The 19,403-nt window shown below is 34.9% G+C and overlaps 1 protein-coding gene and 1 pseudogene across 4 annotated transcripts in view; one reads left to right on the forward strand and one right to left on the reverse strand.

The window, feature by feature from the left end:
- Window positions 1-19,403, forward strand: part of GABRG3 (gamma-aminobutyric acid type A receptor subunit gamma3) — a 732,437-nt gene that overhangs the window by 7,257 nt on the left and 705,777 nt on the right. The gene's annotated exons all lie outside the window — the stretch shown is intronic.
- LOC131518559 (U2 spliceosomal RNA) lies at window positions 13,764-13,863 on the reverse strand (annotated as a pseudogene).

The raw sequence follows: 19,403 nt of genomic DNA on the forward strand, positions 1-19,403 counted from the left end.
TGTGAGGTTTAGAGCTAAGTTCCCTTCACCATTTTTTTTTTTTTTTGGTATGGATATCTAGTTCCTCTATCACCATTTGTTAAAAAGACTGTCTTTTCTCTGTTGAATTGCATTTACACATTTGCCAAAATCAACTAGTGTAGGCTATTTCTGGGTTCTCTATTTTGTTATTTTCATCTTTGTGTCTATCACTGTGTCAATACCCACAGTCCTGATTACTATAGTTATATAGTAAGTCTTAAAATTGGGCAGATTAGTTCGGCCTCTTTATTCCTCTTTTTAAAAATTATGTTGACTCTTATAAGCCATTTGTTTCCCATATGAATTTTAGAATTATCTTGTCTATATCTAGAAAAACCTTTAAGTCTCTGTATTAGTTTTGGAAAAATGCTGTCATTACTATGTTGAGTATTCAGACCAACAAATGTGATATGTTTTTCCATTTTAGATCTTCCTAACTTTTTTACATCTAGTGTTTTACAGTTTTTAGTATACAAGTCCTGAATATATTTTGTTATATTTTCCCCTTAAATATTTCATGTTTTTGGAGTGATTACAAATGGTACTGTTTTTACAATTTTCTTTTTCCCTGTGTCATTGCTAGATATACAGAAATATAGTTATTATTTATATGTTGATTTTGTGTTCTCTGACTTGCTGAAACTCACTTACTAGTTTTAGGAAGTTTTGTGTGTTCATTTTTTGATAGGTTCCTTGGGATTTTCTGTGTACACCATCATGTCATCTGAAAGCTTTATGTCTTGCTTTCCAATCTGTATGTCTTTTATTTTATTTTATATCCTTATTTCACTGGCTAGAACTTCCAACACTCTGTTGAAGAGCAATAGTGTGAGGGGACACCTTGCTTTGTTCCAGATCTTAGAGGAAAGGCATTCAGTCTTTTATTATTAAATGTAATGTTACCTAGAGTTATTTCGTATATGTTCTTTATCAAACTGAGTTCCCTCTATTTCTAGTTTTCTGAAAGTTTTTTTTTCTTTTTATCATGAATAATGTTGAATTTTGCCAAATTATATTTATATATATTAGACACTTAATATGGTGGATTAGGTTGAGTGATTTTCAAATACTGAATCAGTCTTGCAACCCTAGAATAAGCCCACATGGTAATGTGTTTGATAACACTCTTTTTAAAAACATCTGTTTATATATTGCTAAATTCTATTTGCCAATATTTTGTTAAGAATGTTGGCATCTCTATTCATGAGGAACATTGGTCTGTAGTTCTTTTTCCTTTTTTTTTTCTTGACAGTCTTTGGTTTTGGTATCAGGTAGCACTAGCTTCATCTGTTTTCTGGAAAAGATTGTGTAAAAATTTGTGGTAACTACTCATTTAAATATTTGATAGAATTCTCCAGTGATACTCTCTGGGTCAGGAGATTACTTTTCTGGGATTTTTGTCATTACAAATTAATTTCCTTAATAGTTATAAGTCTCTTCAACTTATATTAGGTAAGTTATGATGGTTTGTGCTTTTCAAGGAATTGGTCCATTTCCTTTAAGATGCTAATTTATGTGTGTAGAATAGTTTCTGATATTCCTTTATAAACCTTTTAATATCTTTAGGGACTATAATATATCCTTTGCTTCATTTCTGATAACAGTAATTTGTGTCATCTTTATTTCTTCCTTGTCATCTTGCTAGAGATTTGATTGACCTTTTCTTATTTATTTATTTATTTATTTATTTATTTATTTATTTATTTTAAATGTAATTTATTAGAATCTCCTTTTTGTTTCATTGTTTTTCTCTATTGTTTTTCTGTTTTCAATTTCATTAAGCTTTGCTTTTATTTTTATTATTTGTTTTTTCTGCTTTCTTTGAGTTTAGTTTGCTCTTCTTCTGTTTTGATGTAGCACTTAGTTTCTTGACATGAGACTCTTCTTTTCTAATCTAAGCAAGAGTACTTTAAATTACCCTCACTGCACTAGTTTAGCTATATCTCACAGATTTTGGTATGTTGGACTTTCATTGTTTATTAAGTTCAATGTGTTTCTTTCTCTTGAGTTTTTTTCCCCCCTTAACTCATAGACTATTTGGAAGTGTGTTTTTAGTTTCCAAGTGTTTGGAAGTTTTCCTGTTACCTCTTACTTATTTCTAGTTTGATTCCATTGTGACCAGAGAATATACTCTATATGAGTTAAATTATTTTGATTTTGTTAATGTTTGATGTATGGACCAGAATATGGTCTATTTTGGTGAATGTTCCATAGGCACTTGAAAAGAATGTGCATTTTGCTGTTGCTGAATGGATTGGATCCTGTTGTTTGGTGGTATTGTTGAGTTCTGCTATATCTTTGCTGATTTTCTGTCTAGGTTTTCTATCAATTGTTTTGATAGATTAATGATAGATTGATTTTAAAAGTGGATTCTGATCCAAGACCAAGACAAAAGTGGTGTGTTTGGCCAGGAGAGGAATGCATACAGTTGTTGGTACAGGCCTGTACCATATTCTTGGTGATGATCAGAGAACATGGGGATTGTGGCAGGCGCATTTTTCATAGGATGAACCAAAACTGTAGCTTATTTATTCTTCTCCGTGGGGCTGAGTTTCATTTAGAGTCCAGCAGCTTGCTAGCTTCCATACTACCCCAGCTGCTTTGTTCCTCTGGTTTTCCAAGTTTGAGGCTCAGGTGTCCAATTTATCAGTAGCAGGACATAGAATTACACTGGTTTCAGTAGGCATAGAACATCAAAACCCTTGTGATGTAGTGTGCAGAGAGTTTGGAGATACATACCCAGTGCATTATTGGATCATTCATGTCATCTTTGCGTGTTTCTGTTGCCTCTTCTATACAATGAAAGAAGGGCACCAAATTACTCATAAACTTCCTTGCAGCTTTAAGACATTTATTCAGTGAGCAGTACATCTAAATTACCATTGCACAAGGTTCATAAATTCAATTGTCACCACATTTTCCCCTTAAATGAAGGGTCTATGCAATGTGAAGAGTGCAGTAATTCTGCATTAATATGGAAAGAGAAGATTGAGATAATGGTGCTAATTTCCTCATTAGTTGTCAGACACTGTGGTTGGCCCTAGAGCAAAGATAAATAAGACTTGTTCCTTGCTGTTCTGGGTAAGTATAATCCTTTGCTTATCTTGTGTTACAGTATAGCACTACACCTTCAATCTATGGTATTATTCAACACCACATTTGTCTTCTGAAGTGGAAAATTGGACATGGGTAGAAAGTGGGTGAGTTCAGCTTCCAACCCAGATCTCTGACTATAGCTAGATCACCTAGCCACATTACTAGTTGTAGAAAATGCCAGGCAATCCTATTAAAAAACAGAGAATCCCTTCTATACACACACACACACACACACACACACACATCCCAAAACACTCAGAAGGGGATATATTAAGGCAAAAGGCAAGCACTATTCACAATTCTGGAGATTTTATTTTTCCATTATGTACATAAGGAATTTTGAATTTTCCAAGTGAAACAGCATAATGCACATAAAGGAAGAATACTTTTTAGATGGCAACTCTTCTAAAGCCTCATGTCATCAGAAGGGCTCTGGTTTTTGAGTGAAAGATTTTGAACTGTAAGCCAGGATACACATATTTTGGTCTATGACTTTAAAGTTCCACCATGCACATTGTCATGATCCTTGGGGCAGCAGAATGACCTAATGAAAGTCTGAAGGATCACTGGTGCATTATAGGATCTTCTTCCTGCTGCATTTAAACAATATCTGAATGGCTAATTCCTGTAACTCACTGATGCTCAATCAGAATAACTGCCCAAGATCAGCTCTCCTGGTCAAAGATACTGAATTGTACATGATTTTCTTTCAGGATTTAGAAGGGCTTTGTTTTAAAGGACAATTTCCTATGAAAATCTGAACTTATTTTCTTTTCTCACTACTTTTTTCACATGTAGCCCATTTTATGTGCTATAACCCTGATGCCTCTTCATCAGGATACAGTCAACTTGTATTTCATAACATAGTGCTATACATGGATTTATTATTAGTTTACTGTAATTACCAATTTATCTGCTCACCTCTCTATCACTCTTCCTCCCTCTCCCAGTCAGTCCCTATTTACTGTGCTTTCACTCTGCACCAAGCCCTGGACCATGGACAGGTGGGGAGCAACATAGATGCTTGTTTTTTTCTAAAGAGGATGGAAGGGGGTAGGGTCCCCAAAGAAAAGCACTTTAGGAGTTGATATTGCGAATCCCACTTTGGAGTAAGGCAAGCCTGTTTAAGGCACTCTTTAGCTTAAATTCATTCAAACTCCACTTGATTCTAGGATAAAATCAAGCCCCTAGAATGAAATTAAGAGGTAAGCCGCTATCTGGCCCTTACCTACTTCCACTTTCACTTCCTCAAACTCCACATCTCACATGTTATACCTTTTGGGGACATCAACCCTCCTGCTTTCCTTATCTGGATACTTGATTTTTCTATTCTTTCATTCCAGGTGTGATTATATTAACACCCTTCTCCCACTTCCACACTAAGCTTTTTGCTACCTTTCTTCAAGCCTAGATATTACCTCCTACAAGAACCCCTTTTCATGGTCTCCCCCTCTTACCTCCCAGCCAGAGTGGAACAAGTGTCTTCCTTGAATTTAAGTATCAGTTCCTCATCTGTACAATAGAAATAGCACATATTGAAGGACTGTCTTGAGGATGATGTAATGTGTTGCAGCCATGAAACTGCTTCTGCAACACTTTTGTGTACTTTCCATAGTTCTGCAGCTGAGAATTGATCTTCTTTCCCCCCACCCCAGGATACAGTTCGCAGTTCCTAACTATAGATGCAGTAGTTTACGTTGGCATCTCCCAATATACATAGTCTGTGTCCTCAGGAAATAAATAAAATGGCTCATCACTGTTATTGTCAACAATAAATAGATGGAATCGAACAGACTCATTTATGTTGCATAGAAGTAACATATCCACATGGAATCTTCTACTTAGTTTTCATAATACAAATTGTGATCATTATGTTTTAAAAATACTCACTATTTTTCCAGCTATTCTCTCTCCTCAACTAACTTCTAAATTATGAATGTATCTGTTTTAGTTCTCCATCTTTAACTATCCATCATTCTAAGTAATACTTCTGCTGTGTCCTTTACTAGTTCAGGGTTATTTAGGGTATCATTTATCTCAGGAACAGATCTTGTCATGTGAGCTCGAAAAGGCTGGAGGAGGATAAACCTTCTAATAAGAGAATGGTGAAAAGGAAAGGAAATGAACCTGAGTGAATTTCTCTCCCTTCAGGATTTCAAGAAATTTGAACCACTCTCCTGAAAATAGAGTATTACAGAATACAAATTCCCTGTCCATATTCTGGACTGTCTATACCAAGTAAAATCAGTATTGGGAAAAATAAAAGGTTATTTGTTGGCTTTTAAAGGTGAATGAACACCGAATACATGCACAATGCATAGAAATGACTCATGGACTCATTTAATCTAAGCAGAACATCTGAATAATCTTTTCTTGGCTATGTCCATGATAAGAAGGATTAATTTTCTATCCCTCTTCTTCAGGTATTTGCATATCTGGACTTCTTTTCCAGGCTTTTCCAAAGTTTATTTTCCCAGTTTAGTTAAAACTGCTTCTAAATGAGGAATGATGAGCATCCGGTATGAGAAGAAGCTGGTTGCATGAGTGAGAAGGTGATCTCTGCCACTGCTGTAACTTGGTGGCAGAAGACAAAGGAATCCTAACCTCCTCCTCAGTGGGGAATGCTCCACTGGCTAAAATGTCCTGAGCTTCTTTTCTTCACACCTCCCAGAACTGGACATGGTAGCTCCACACTGATTCAGGATTACTGAAGTGACCTAGAGAATACCCTGCTGAGTGCTATAAGAGGAGCTCCTACCCATTCCAGGGTCATGTTGCTGGATGACGAAAGGGAAAGAGACAATACTAACAAAAGGGAAAGAGACAATACTAAGTATGGGAATATGACCCCAGATAAGTTAGGAGTTAGTTTTGTTGTGGATAATGCATGTTAAGCAACTAAGAGACATAATAAGTGGGCTTTGAAGTATAATTTTTAAAGCATGTCTTATTGTGTTGCTCTTTGATAGCTTTCAGTGAAAAATTATGGGCATGATTGAGTAACCAAAGAACTATAAAAAGAATGCTTAAAGACTTTTGGTCACAGATGTGATGTATCGGAGAGAAGCCTGGAATAGCCACTGGAAAGGCAGAGAAAATCCTCATGTCTTTCTGAGCTGTTTCCTGATGTGTGTAAATGTGACAGCTCCTACCATGTCCTTCCATAGGGTTTTGAGAGTTCAAGTTAGATCACAGAATTTGAGAGAATTTTGAAATGTGTGAAGGGCTGTACAAAGAATCAAATGTATTATTAAAATATGATTTATAATGGATACATACAATTGTCCCTCATCCTGATTGTTTTTATATTTTAAGAAAGAATAAGAGACATAAGGTTTTAATCCAAAGAAATGAAGTTCAAGTGTTGAAGTGTCGGTGCTTGTATGTTAGAGGAAAAGAAGGTAAGGTGTGCTATATTTGGGGTCTCTAATGCATAGCTGACTAACTGCCTCAGCTGGGCACTGATTTTCAGATGACCTTTCTAACAATCTTTTCCTTTCTTAATGCACATCGGAGGGCTGTTTCAAGTGTATATTTAGGTCAGCTTAGTTAGTCTTCACCTAAAAACCACAGCCTACTACACAGGTGGGTAAGTTGTCATTTCTCAACAATTACTGTATATCCAGAAAACAATTCAAGTGTATTCACTCCATTCGCAGAACAGATGTAGGAGGAGAGGAAACAGACATTCTTAATTGCTGTCCTTGAAGTAAAAGCTATTACTGTAGACTTAGTTAACTGATTCTCTCATAAAGCTAATTCAAATGCATAGGGGGGCGGAGAACAAATTTTGTGGAGAAATTATACCTGTCATCTCTTTGGGAGACTAAGTAGGCATCCAGCAGACACTGGGTTAAGACCCATCACCTCAGCTCAACACATGGTGGTAGGTGACCCTTCCTCACATAATCCCCACATAATGCCCACATTTTGGGCAGTGATCCTTTTCACACACATACCTTAGACTTAGGATTTTATCATGGCATTGTTTTACCTAAGGCAGAATTCTTTGTAAGGCAAGCCTGTATTAGAGCATATGCATGCAGTTCAGTTCATTAAAAAGACTTTTTTTTTTCACCAGGCTCTATTTTTGCTTGTAGGAAACATATAATGAGATTTCGGTGTATAAGTATTTTTTTATATGTAATTTGGTAAATAACTGAGATCACATGTCCCTAAGAATAATCTAATGACTGGACTTGATTTGAATATGCAATTCCATTTATAGAATAACAAATGATCTGTTTCTTATGTTTATTCATTACTACTGCAGGAATTGAGCAAAATAGCTTCATGTGGCTTAGAGAGGGTTTGAGTAAGAAAAGAGCTGGACTCAAATAATGGGTTCTTCCACCAGTTGCCAGCAGATTCACTGAGAGAAAGAAACAACTTCACCACTTATAGATTTCCATCTCTAAATGGGATAATTAAAACTAAATCTAAGTCCTGTTGTAAGAATTATAGATTATAACACCTGGCTCATAGAGAGAGAATGGAAAGTGTCACATGCCTTCTGTCTGCTGTGTTCCCAGACCCACACACCATCTTGGCTGCTATTCAGCCTGGTTTATGAGTAGTGGAATAGAACTCTCAGCTCCAGTGGCATAAAAGCTCTGTCTTAGACTGAGATTTTTTTTTAGCTGTCAGCATTTCATCAGTATGTAATTAACATCCTGATCCAAAATATCTTACAGATCCTTTTATAAAGTATTACTGTGCCCATACTGATTAGGTTGTTATCCTACTAATTCACATTTGAGGGACAAATGCAGATGTCAAAATTATAGTTTCATAGAATATCATGGCTTGAAGGGATTCTAGAGGAAATCTGTATAACAGTTCACAAGTCTGGCTTTATATCAGAATTATCTGAGAATTATCAGAATTATCAGAATTTATATTCAGAATTATCAGAATAATTCTTATATAAAGCTCTTTAAATCAGAAGAGCTGGGAAGCTCTTTAAAATACAGAGATCAGGGCCCAACCCCAAGACCTACTAAATTGGAATATTATTTTTCTGTTTTTTAGTTCACTGATTTCCACTTGGATCTGTATTGTTATCATTCTTCTACTTGCTTTAAATTTAATTTGCTTTTTTTTTTTTTAGTTTCTTAAAGTGGAAGATGAAGTCACTGATTTGACATCTCATCTAATTTTAGTGTTTAGTGCTATAAATTTCCTCCCAAGTAATACTATAGTGGCATCCCACAAATTTCAATGTTTTGATCTCATTTACATTCAGTAAATTTATATATACGCATATATAAATGTAAATGGCCTAAAGAATCCCATTAGAATGTAGAGATCATTAGATTGAATTTTAGAAAAGCAAAACACACCTATATGGTGCCTACTGACAAATATAGGTTACATGTAAAAGAATGGATAGACCTATTCCATACTAACACTATGCAAAAGAATGCTGCAGTATCTATTTTAACATCAAAGTAGATTCTACAAAAAGAATGCTGCCAGGAACAATTTTTTTTTTCTAGTGATGATGTGGTCAATTAATCAAAAGGACATAAAAATCCTAAATGGTTTTACCCCTAATATCACTGTTCCAACATCCATAATTTAAACACTGATAGAACTGTAAAGAGAAATGGGCAGATATACAGTTATTATCAGAGATTTCAATACCCCATGCTCAATATTTAGTAAAACTAGGCTTAAAAAATCAGTAAGTAATAAATAAGTTATGAAGCTGAAAAGTACAACACAGGGAATATAGTCAATAACATAGTCAATATATATATAATTTCCTTTTTGATTTCTTCTTTCACCCATGCATGGTGATCATTTCAATGTGTGGTATTCATTTTCCAAATATTTAAGATTTTTCCAGTTACCTTTCTGTTACTGATTTCTAATTAAAATCCACTGTGGTCAATGAACATACTTGTATGACTTGAATCCTTTTAAATTTACTGAGACTTGTTTCATGACCCAGAATGTGATCTATGTTAGTGTGCACTTGGAAAAGAATGTGTATTCTGCTATTATGAGGTGGAGTCTTCTGTAAATTCATTTAGATGAAGTTGGTGCTTATTTTTATAAAGATCTACTTGCTGATGTACTTATTTTTTGTTATTGGTGCATAGTTTTTTTTAAGTTTATTTTTTTATTGTGAGAGAGAGAGAGAGAGCGAGAGAGAGAGAGCATGTGCGTGCATGAGTGGGGCAGGGGCAGAGAAGAATCCCAAGCAGGCTCCATTCTGTCAGTGTGGAGCCCAATGTAGGGCTTGAACCCAGGAACGTGAGATCATGACCTGAGCTGAAACCAAGAGTCGGATGCTTAACCAACTGAGCCACCCAGGCACCCCTGATATTGAAGTATAGTTAACATACAATGTTATATTAGTTTCATGTGTGATTCAACTATTCTATACATTATGCAGTGCTCACCACAATAAGTGTAGTTACCATCTGTCACCATACAACATTACAGTATTATTGACTATATTCCCTGTGCTATACTTTTCATCCTCACTATTTATTTATTGCTTACTGATTTTTAAACCTATTTTATTAAATATTGAGGGTGGGGTATTGAAATTTTTGGTAATAACTGTGTATCTGCCCGTTTCTCTTTATAGTTCTATCAATGCTTAAATTATGGATGTTGGAACAGTGATATTAGGGGTAAAACCATTTAGGATTTTTGTCCTTTTGATTAATTGACCACATCATCACTAGAAAAAGAATATTTTTGTACCTGGAAGTATTCTTTTTGTGAAATCTACTTTGTCTGATGTTAAAATAGATACTGCAGCTTTCTTTTGCATAGTATTAGTATGGTATAGGTCTATCCATTCTTTTACTTGTAACCTATATTTGTCATTAGGTTTGAAGTATACTTCTTCTAGGCACCATATAGGTTTGTTTTGCTTTTCTAAAATTCAATATAATAATTTCTACATCCTAATTAGTCTTTAAACCATTTACATTTAATGCAATTATTGTGTTTAGATTTAAATCTGTCATATTTTTATTGATTTTCTTTAGATTCTCTTTGCTGTTTCTTTTCCCCTCTTTTTATGATTCTATTTTATTTCCTTTGTTTTCTTATTATCTATAACCCTTTATTTTGCTATTTTAGTGGTTTTATGAAAGGTTTGTAGTATAATCTTTAACTTATCACAGTGTACCGCCAGGCGATTTTATACCAGTTTACACATAGTATAAAAACATTGCAATAGTATATTTCTATCCATTTCCTCCCAGACTTTATGGTTGTGTGGTTATTCATTTACTTAAACACATACAAGTTTATAAACCTTATAGTGCATTGTTATTGTTTGTTCAAATAGATGATTATCTCTAAAAGACATTAAATTATAAGATTTTTTAAATATATATATTCACTCATGTCATTCCCATTCTGGTGCTTTTTCTTCCTCTGTATAGGTAAATATTTCTGTCTTTTATAATTTTCCTTCTACTTAATGGACTTCCCCTAACTTTTCTCTGAGTATGAGTCTGTTTATTATGAGTTCTTTCAGCATCTATAAGCCTGAAGAAGTTTTAGTTTACTTTGTTTTAAAATATCTTTATTTAGGGGCACCTGGGTGGCTCAGTCGGTTAAGCGGCCGACTTCGGCTCAGGTCATGATCTCACGGTCCGTGAGTTGGAGCCCCGCGTGGGGCTCTGTGCTGACAGCTCAGAGCCTGGAGCCTGTTTCAGATTCTGTGTCTCCCTCTCTCTCTGACCCTCCCCCATTCATTCTCTGTCTCTCTGTCTCAAAAATAAATAAACGTTAAAAAAATGTTTAAAAAATTTTTATTTAGATATAACTCATATACTATACAATTTATCCAAAGTATACAATTCCATGGTTTTTAGATGTTCACAAAGCTTTGCAGCCATAAGTTAGTTTGAGAACATATTCATTATCCCTCCCAAAAGACACGTATCCATTAGCAGTCACTGTTCATTATTACCTTCCCACTTAAAACTGTAGGCAACTACTAATCTCATTGACAACTCTTTAGATTTGCCAGTTCTAGAGGTTGCATATAAATGGAATCATAGAAATATGTGCACCTTTGTGACTGGCTTCTATTACTTAGCCCAATTTTTAAAGTTCATTTATATGATAGCAGGGATCAATATTTAATTTTTTTGATGAATAAGATTCTATTGTATGGCTATAATGTGTTCATCCCTTCATCCATTAATAATAACAAAATTCAATAAAGCATTAAGACTGCTTTCACTTTGGGTTAGTTTGAATAATGTTGCTATGCATATGTGTGTATTTTGTGCAGACAGGTATTTTCATTTCTTTTCTTTATATTTTTTAAAGTTTATTAATTTTGAGAGAGAGAGAGAGAGAGAGAGCACAAACCGGTAGGGTCAGAGAGAAGGAAAACAGAATCCCAAGCAGGCTCTGCATCATCAGTGCATAACCCGATGTGGGGCTCGAATTCACAAACCACGAAATCATGACCTGAGATCAAGAGTCGGTCACCCAGGCACCTCTATTTTCAACCGACTGTGCCACCCAGGCACCCCTATTTTAATTTCTTATAGGTATACATGTAGAAGTGGAATTTCTGGGTGATTTCTTTTTTTACCCATTGTTTGTTTAGAAATGTATTACTTATTTTCCACATATTTGTGAATTTTCCAAATTTGTTATTTATTTCTAATATAATTCCATTACAGTTGAAGAGCACATTTTTTTTATGATTTCAATCCTTTTACATCTGTCAAGGCTTGTTTTACAGCCTACCATATGCTTTGTCCTATATAATGTTCTATCTGCAATAGAAAAATACAAATTCTGCTGTTGTTTAATAGAGTGTTCTATGTAGAAGTCTATTAAGTCTTGTGATTTTGTAGTGTTGGTCAAATTCTTTATTTCCCTGTCAATTGCTTTCTACTTGTTCTATCCATTATTGTAAGTAGAAAATAGAAGTAAAGTGTGATATGTGGAATTATCTGTTACTTCTTTTAATTATGTTATTTTTGTTCTTTATGTAATTGGGCTGCATTAATACTTCCAGTATTTACCAAAATAATGACTCTTTATAACTATGAAATATTTCTCTTTATTTCTAGTAGGATTATTTTGAGACAGAGAGAGACAGAGAGAGGCGGGGCAGGAGGGAGAGGGAGAGGCAGGGCAGAAGGGAGAGGGAGAGGGAGAATCTTAAGCAGTGTCCATGCCTGGTTCAGAGCCTGATGCAGGGCTCGATCCTATGACCCTGAGATCATGGCCTAAGCTGAAATCAAGAGGAAGATACTTAACTGACTGAGCTAACCAGAGGCCCCTGTTGTAGCCTTTTTAAATTTAAAGTGTATTTTATCTAATATTACTATAGCTATTTCATTTTCTTACAGTTGTTGTTTGCATCATACATCCTTTTCCATCATGTTGATTTCAAACTATTTGTATCTTTGACTCTAGAATATGTCTCCTGAACAGAACCCAGTATTACATCTTGTTTTTATATTCTTTTGGACTGTATTGTTTACTCATTTTACTTTTTTTTTTAATTTTTTTAACGTTTATTTATTTTTGAGACAGAGAGAGACAGAGCATGAATGGGGGAGGGTCAGAGAGAGAGGGAGACACAGAATCTGAAACAGGCTCCAGGCTCTGAGTGGTCAGCACAGAGCCCGACACAGGGCTCGAACTCATGGACCGCAAGATCATGACCTGAGCCGAAGTCAGCTGCTTAACCGACTGAGCCACCCAGGCACCCTGTACTCATTTTACTTTTAAGGATATTATTGATATGATTAGATTTATATCTGACATTTTGCTTTTTGTTTTCTATGTCTCAAGTTTGTTTGTTGTTTATTTTCTCTGGCTTTCTTTACTAATTTCTTTTATATTAAATGGATATTTCCTGGCATAACAGTTTAGTTTCTTTAATGACTTAAACAGTTTTTAAGAGCACTTTCAGGTTTACAACAAAGTTGAGAGGAAAGTACAGAGATTTTCCATATACCCCTTATTCCCATACTTGCATAACTTCACTCATTATCAGCATCACCACAAGAATTATATACTTTTCGAAGTATAAGCCTAGATACATCATGGTCACACAGAGTCATAGTTTATCTTAGGGTTCACTCAGTGTTATACACATTCTGTCAGTTTGGACAAATGTATATTGACATGAATCCATTAGTATAATATCATACAGCCTATTTTCATGGCCTTAAAAAATCCTCTGTGCTCTATCTATTCCTCTTCCTCACCAACCCTGACAACCACTGATCTTTTTACTATGTCCATAGTTTTACCTTTCCAGAATGTCATATACTTGGAATTATACAGTATGTAACTTTTTCAAATTGGTTTCTTTTACTGGTAATAAGGATTTAAGGTTTCTTCATGTCTGTTTATAGCTTGATAGCTTATTTCTATTTTTGTAATGAATAATATTTATCTGGATGTACCACAGTTTATCCATTAACCTACTGATGGACATCTTGGTTGCTTTGAAGATTTGGAAATTATTAATAAACCTGCTATAAATCTCCCTGTGCAGGTTTTTATATGGACTAATGATTTTTAATTATATATATGTAGCTATTTTATTAGTATTTGCAAGCCTATTACAACATACATCTTATCAAAATCTTTTCTACTCCAAACAATATCTACCTTAGATCATACTAATTAACACAAATTAACTATAGAAATTTACTCTAATATCTTCATTCACTCACTCATTGTTGTGTTATTATACTACACTTGATCTTAGCCAAAAGGCCGAGAAGCGATGTTGTTGTGTTATTATATAGATTAGTGTTATATGTATTATAAACCCAATAATTTATTCTTAAAATTGTTATTTTATATAATCTTATGTCTTTTAAATTATATTACTATTTATTTTTTTATTTTTAATTATTTTTTTATTTTTTAATATTTATTTGAGAGAGAGAGAGAGAGAGAGAGAGCAGTATGAATGGGGACAGTCAGAGAGATGGGGAGATACAGTATCTGAAGCAGGCTCCAGGCTCTGAGCTGTGAGCACAGAGCCCAATGGTGGGCTCGAACCCCTGAACGGTAGATCATGACCTGAGCCAAAGTCTGACACTTAACCTACTGAGCCACCCAGGTGCCCCTATTTACTATTTAAATGCTACTTATCATTTCTGATTCTTGTCATTTTTTCCTGTTAGGTTAGAGTTATCATCTGGGATTATTGCCTATTCTGAAACAGCTATATTCCCACCATCCTGCTTGTACTCTTATTATTAAAATGTCACTTGTCTTTTTGTTATTGTTAAATGTATTTCATTAAATATATTTGTTACATATTTTTGTTAATTTAAAATGTATTTCTTGTTATAGGCCTAACAATATAATTATTATATGTATTGTATATGTACTTTTTTGCAATTACTTTCTAAATTAGCTAAGAAGAAAACAGAGAAGATATATGCAATTATATGGTTTTTCATAATTGCCTACATAATTATCTTTATTAGTTTTTTTGTTTGAATTATTGTTGGGGTCATTTGCTTTCCATCTGAAGGACTTTCTTAGTGTTTCTGATAAGGCAGTTCTGCTAGCAAGAAGTTCTTTTAGTTTTCATCTTGGAATATATTTGTTTTGCCTTTATTTTGAAAGTTTTTTTTTTATATTTAGGAATATGAATATGTCATCCCACTGCTTTCTGCCTTTCATTATTTCTGATGAGAAGTCAGCTTTTAGTTTAATTGAACTTACCTTGTATATGATGTTTATTTTTCTCTTTCTGCTTTCAGCATTTTCTCTTTATCTTTGAGTTTCAACATTTTGACTATTACTTTTGTGGATGTGAATTTCTTCGTGTTTATCGTACTTAGAGTTAAGTTTCTTGAATGTGTAGATTAATGTTTCTCATCTAATTTAGGAAGATTTTAAATCTTATTTCTTTGAATATATTTCTTGCCACTTTGTCTTCTTCCTTCTGATATTCCCATTAGGCATATATTAGTGTGTTCAGTGGTATCCTGCATTTCTCTGGATCTCTGATAATTTTTTTTCTTTATGTCCTTCTACTGACTTAACCTGAAATTTGGTGATTCTTTTATCCGCTCAGATCTATTGTTGAGTCCAGTGATTTTTTTATTTTGGTTATTGTACTTTTCCATTTTGGAATTTCCATTTGGTTCTTTGTTACCTTTTCTCCCTTTATTGATATTCTCTATTCCATGAGACTTTGTTATCATATTCCTTTAATTCTTCAGATATGGTTTTCTTGAATTCTTTGAACATATTTAGTTTATAATAGCTCTTTTTTAAATTTATTTTTATTTATTTTTTTTAATTTTTAAATTTGTGTGTGTGTGTGTGTGTATGTGTGTGTGTGATAGCGCACGTACGCAAGCTGGGGAGGGGAAGAGGGAGAGGGAAAGAGAGAATTCCTAAGCAGGCTGTGCACTGACAGTGCAGGCTCTATCCCCTGATCAACCATGAGATCAGGATTCGAACTGAAATCAGGAATTGGACGCTTAACCAACAGAGCCACGCAGAAACCCCTATAACAACTCAAATAGCTGTTTTGAGCTATTATAGGGGTCTGTGTCTGTTAAGTCCAGTATCTGGAACTCTTGAAGCGTGTCTACTTTTTTTTTTTCTCCTTGCTTGGGTCACACTTTTTTGTTTGTCCATATTTTTTTTTGAAAACTTGACACTTTAGATAATATATTGTAAAACTTGACAATTGACACTTTAACTTGACACTTTATATAATATATTGTAGCAACTCTGGATACAATCCTCCATCATTTAGGCATTGATATTGTTTTTAATTGCTTGGTCCTCTTTTATTTATTGGTTTAGTGACTTACCTGTATTAGCTCTGAGAAATTTCACCCCCACTCTCCAGAACAGTCAACCTCTGATGTCTCTGCTCAGATTTTTTTCCCCATTATTTTCACCTTTTAGCCTTGTTACCTAGTGGTTGTGTCTTGCCTGTGGCAGCAGATCTACTTATTGGACAATGGTTCTCCTTAAGTTCCTTTATCCAATTAGATGTTTTTTTTATGAGAGTATGTCTTTGTAATTTGGAGACTACTTTCACAGTTTTGAAATTTTACATTTTACCCCATGTTCAACTAGAGGCTCCTAGTTTGGATTTCCCTGTCTCCCCCACCCTCCCACACACACTCAAGTCCTGAGATGTTGGGTCTTTGTCATGCGCAGTCTTCCAGACTTGCAAGTATGCAAATGATTTTATTTAAAGTCTGATTTCCTTAGGAATTGCTTCTGGGTCAGAGTAGTTTATTCTTCAGCCAGTGTTTGGTCAGTGGTTGTGTTTAAGCTAATAAGGTTTCCAACCTTTATTGATGTATCTGTTTTTATGGCTTGGGGAATGTTGTCAGTGTACTCATATTTTGCTCTGATTGCTCCTTAGTAAATATAGTTTAACACATATGCACAGAATTTCTGATGCCCAAGGTTGACCGTGATTCCAGGAGCATTCTTTGTAGGTATTTCTTTCTCTGATTCTCTTTGGTAAATTTTGGTTGCTCTGTTGTTTTGTTTTGTTTTGTTTTGTTTTGTTATCAGTATCATAAAGCTAAGATCTTAATTGCTGTTTTCTAAGATCTCCATTGTTTGCAGCAACATGCTTAGACATGATATTATCCACACTCTGTGCCAAATAATATCACCCTTCTTATGCAGATAGCACTTCATACTTATGGCCTTCCTCTTCTGCAAAGAATCTCTATAGCACTGGATAGTCCTGGGGATTGGGACTGCAGCCCGCTACTCTCAGAGTGACATCTCTGGTGCAGGCACTGTGGGGGAGGGGGGTTGGTGACATTGGCCTATTTGGCTTGCTCTATCCAATGTGCAACCTTCGCCATACAAGTGTACAAAGTACCTGGAATAAGCTTCTCCCCTAAGCAGAAGGCCTCAGTGGATCAGTCCTACCTGCCTACCTGAAACAGAACTACTGAAAAATAAAGCTAGGGAGAGTGAGAAATACTGGTGACCTGCCCCTCCCAGAGTGAAACCATAACCCTAATCTCACAGCCTGGAGGAGTGGAAACCTCTGCTGTCTTGGAAAACCCACCCAACATAGATTGCCAGAATAGAGTTTTTAAAATGAATCTGGGGGTAAAGTGCAGGGAGCATTTTGTGGCTAAAATGCCATAGATTCTTATCTTATCACTGACATTTAGTAGATTTTTTTAAATGAATGTATCTCTATTTGCTTAGGATACAGGGACTTTAAATTCTTCTCCCCTCCCCAGCTTTGTTGAGGCATGATTAACAAATAAAATTTTAAGATATTTAAACTATACATGATGATAATTTGATGTGCATATATATTATGAAAGGATTCCTCTCTTGTAGTTAATTAACGCATCCATTATCTCATATATATACATATATATATACGTATATATATATAGATATAGATATATATATGTATATATATATGTATACGTATATATATGTGTATGTATACATATATATGTATACGTATATATATATGTATATATATATATATATATATATATATATGATATGTAAATTCCTCTGTCTTAAACAATTTCAGTTAAAAAAATACAGTGCCATCCAAAAAAAAAGGAAAAAGATTCCATGCTCCTGGACAGGAAGAACAAATATTGTTAAAATATCGATACTACCCAAAGCAATCTACATATTCAATGCAATCCTTATCAAAATAACACCAGCATTCTTCACAGAGCTAGAAGAAACAATCCTAAAATTTGTATGGAACCAGAAAAGACTTCGAATTAGCCAAAGCCATCTTGAAAAAAAACCAAAGCAAGAGGCATCACAACCCCAGACTTCAAACTATACTACAAAGCTGTAATCATTAAGACAGTATGGTACTGGCACAAGAACAGACACTAAAATCAGTGGAACACAATAGAAAACCGAGAAATGGACCCACAAACATATGGGCAACTAATCTTTGACAAAGCAAGAAAGAATATCCAATGGAATCAAACAGTCTCTTCAGCAAGTGGTGCTGGGAAAACTGGACAGTGACATGCAGAAGAATGAACGTGGGCCACTTTCTTACACCATACACAAAAATAAATTCAAAATGGATGAAAGCCCTAAATGTGACACAGAAGCAATCAAAATCCTTGAGAAGAAAGCAGGCAAAAACCTCTTTGATCTTGGCCACAGCAGCTTCTTACTCAACAAGTCTCTGGAGGCAAAGGAAACAAAAGTAAAAATGAACTACTGGGACCTCATAAAAATAAAAAACTTCTGCACAGCAAAGGAAACAATCAGCAAAACTAAAGGCAACCGACAGAATGGGAGAAGATATTTGCAAAAGACATATCAGATAAAGGGTTAGTATCCAAAATCTACAAAGAACTTATAAAACTCAACACCCCCCCCCAAAAAAAACAAATAAACCAGTGAAGAAATGGGCAAAAGACATGAATAGACACTTTTCCAAAGAAGACATCCAGATGGCCAACCGACACATGAAAAAATGCTCAACATCATTCATCATCAGGGAAATGCAAATCAAAACCACAATGAGATACCAGCTCACACCTGCCAGAATGGCTAACATTAACAACTCAGGCAACAACAGATGTTGGTGAGGACTCAGAGAAAGAGGATCTCTTTTGCATTGCTGGTGGGAATGCAAGCTGGTGCAGCCACTCTGGAAAACAGTATGAAGTTTCCTCAAAAAATTAAAAATAGAACTACCCTACAACCCAGCAATTGCACTACTAGGTATTTATCCAAGGGACACAGGTATGCTGTTTGGAAGGGACATATGCACCCCAATGTTTAGAGGAGCACTATCAACAATAGCCAAAGTATGGAAAGAGCCCAAATGTCCATCGATGGATGAATGGATAAAGAAAATGTGTGTGTGTGTGTGTGTGTGTGTGTGTGTGTATATACACATACAATGGAGTATTACTTGGAAATTAAAAAGAATGAAATCTTGCCATTTGCTACTACATGAATGGAACTGGAGGGTATTATGCTAAGTGAAATTAGTCAGAAAAAGACAAATATCATATGACTTCACTCATATGAGGACTTTAAGACACAGAACAGATGAACAAGGGAAGCAAAAATAATATAAAAACAGGGAGGGGGACAAAACATAAGAGACTCTTAAATGTGGAGAACAAACAGAGGGTTACTGGAGGGGTTGTGGGAGGGGGGATGGGCTAAATGGGTAGGAAGAATTAAGGAATCTACTCCTGAAATCATGGTTACACTATATGCTAACTAATTTGGATGTAAATTACAAAAATAAAATTAAAAATAAAAAAAAAAACAGTGCCATCAACTATAGTCACAATGTT

The sequence above is a fragment of the Neofelis nebulosa genome, chromosome 7 (genome assembly GCF_028018385.1).
Source record: "Neofelis nebulosa isolate mNeoNeb1 chromosome 7, mNeoNeb1.pri, whole genome shotgun sequence".
Classification (NCBI taxonomy): Eukaryota; Metazoa; Chordata; class Mammalia; order Carnivora; family Felidae; genus Neofelis; species Neofelis nebulosa.